Genomic DNA, 2,500 nt, shown 5'->3' on the forward strand with positions numbered 1-2,500 from the left:
TCGAAACATAGCAAAACACGGACATAGGGAAAAATTATTTTTTCGCTGTAAAAGGCTTCAAAGCTGGTTCTAATCATTGTTTAAAGCATGTTTCAACTTAATTTCAAATATAAAGCGAACCATGAATGTTTATTGTTTATATGGACATTAACAATGTGTGGATTTAGAAATTGTTGAGAATTAACGTATATTGTTATCATCGATTCAGAGCAATGCTATATATAAATGCTTATATTGTTTACAATGTTTCTTTTTTATTGCATTTGTTTGTAACAAAAGCTATTAAAAACTACTATTAATATTCAAAATTTGTCCCATTAAAATTGAAAAACTTAATGTTTTGTAAATGCTTTTTTGAAGTACAAAATCAATTCAAAAGTGAGGTACCAGGTATGTAAATATGAAACCGGAATTTACCAATAGATGGCCATAGCTGTCAACGTAGTTGCCGTCAGACTACGTCATTGACGCCATTTCCTTGTTCTGACATCTGACAAAGATTTTCAATTCACAACAATAAAAGTTTCATATAACAATATGGTTTGTAATAGCGTTGAACATGTCGAATTTTGTGCCTGGAAACTACGATTTGCGGACGGCATTGATTTTCTGTTACCATTTGAAGAAAACTGCTACAGAATCGCATCGAATGCTTGTCGAAGCTTACGGTGAGCATGCTCTTGGTAAATCACAGTGCTTTGAGTGGTTTAAAAAATACAAAAGTGGCGATTTTGACGTGAGAAACGAAGAACGTGGAAAACCACCGAAAAAGTTTAGAAGACAGCGAATTGCAAGCATTGTTGGATGAGGATGACGCTCAAACTCAACAACAACTCACGGATCAATTGAATGTGACACGAGAAGCCGTCTCCATACGTTTGAAATCCATGGGAAACATCCAGAAGATGGGAAAATGGGTTCCACATGAACTGAATGAAAGACAGCAGGAAAACCGAAAAACTACTTGCGAAATGCTGGTCGCCAGGTACAAAAGAAAGTCATTTCTCCATCGAATTGTAACTGGTGATGAAAAGTGGATATATTTTGAGAATTCTAAGCGTAAAAGATCATGGGTAACTCCAGGCGAACCATCGACATCGACTGCAAGGCCAAATCGCTATGGATGAAAGACAATGCTCTGTGTTTGGTGGGATCAGAGTGATGTATTATGAGCTGCTAAAACCTAGCGAAACCGTTAATACTGACACTAATTCATTTTTTTTAAATTGAACTTATACCACTTTTAAAAAAATGGCTCATATATATATATATATATATATATTTGTATGTACTCAATTATTATACAATTTAATTATAGAGAATTAACTGAAACATTAGGCGGAAAACATAATATAGAACCGCTACTATCTGGAAACAAGGGCATAATTTATACAAATGCAGAAAAGGCAAACACTTGCTTGTAAGTTTTATTTTATATGTTACATATAAAATTATATGTTACATAAATAATGTTTAATAATGTTACAAAAAATCTTAGAAATATTTAAAAAAAAAATGATTTTGTAGGAAAAGCTTAAAGCTTTCACAATAGTCGAAAATTTTCTCAAATTTTTTTGGGCACATTATAAACTTACAAAGTGAAAAGAAAGTTTTTTATTTTTTTCAGCTCGTAATTTTCTATATGTAAAAATTACAAAAACTTACGTAAACTCAAAAAATCATCTATTATCTGTAATCATCTATTTTAAATATACGCTACTCAACAAAATCTAGGAAACACTTTCAAACACGCTAAAAATTGAGCAACATTCAGAACACCATAATTCAATAAAAAATCATCGCAGACAGAAAATTAAAAAAGGATTTTAAAGGTTGAAGTCTTTACTTTCGAAATCTATAATTGAAATTTCATTATGACTGATATTTTACGGAATTATACGGACACAAATGGATATTCGTCAAATCTAAAAATTTTTTACAAAATTTACAAAGGTCTATGGCGTGAGGTAACAATTACACGAAAATGCGGTTTATAGCAGTCGAAAGAGTGAATCTTTACCTTTAATTTCTTTTTTTATTAAACATTGTACGATTTTTTTTCACCGGATTATTGAACGATGAAGTAAAAGTGATCACTTCTACTTTAACGTTCAATAACTCGGTGGAAAAAAATCGTACAACAATCAATAAAAAAGGAAATTGAAGGTAAAGATTCATTCTTTCGACTGTTGCAAACCGCATTTCGTGTAATTTTTACCTCACGCCATAGACCTTTGTAAAGTGTGTACAAAATTATACGATATGTTTTAGATTTGACAAATATCCATTTGTGTCCGTATAGCTCCGTCAAAGATCAGTTAAATTGAAATATCATTACTGATTTTGAAAGTAGAGATTTCAACCTTTAAAATGCTTTTTTAAAAATCTCATTATGACCATTTTTGACGAAGTTACTCTAACCTAAAGTTAAAAGATCATTATGTGATGTCTTTTTTGATCAGAATTTTTGAAGTGCTTTTGCCATTTTCTGAAAAATAGT

The sequence above is a fragment of the Trachymyrmex cornetzi genome, unplaced genomic scaffold (genome assembly GCF_001594075.2).
Source record: "Trachymyrmex cornetzi isolate Tcor2-1 unplaced genomic scaffold, Tcor1.1 scaffold88, whole genome shotgun sequence".
NCBI classification, from domain to species: Eukaryota; Metazoa; Arthropoda; class Insecta; order Hymenoptera; family Formicidae; genus Trachymyrmex; species Trachymyrmex cornetzi.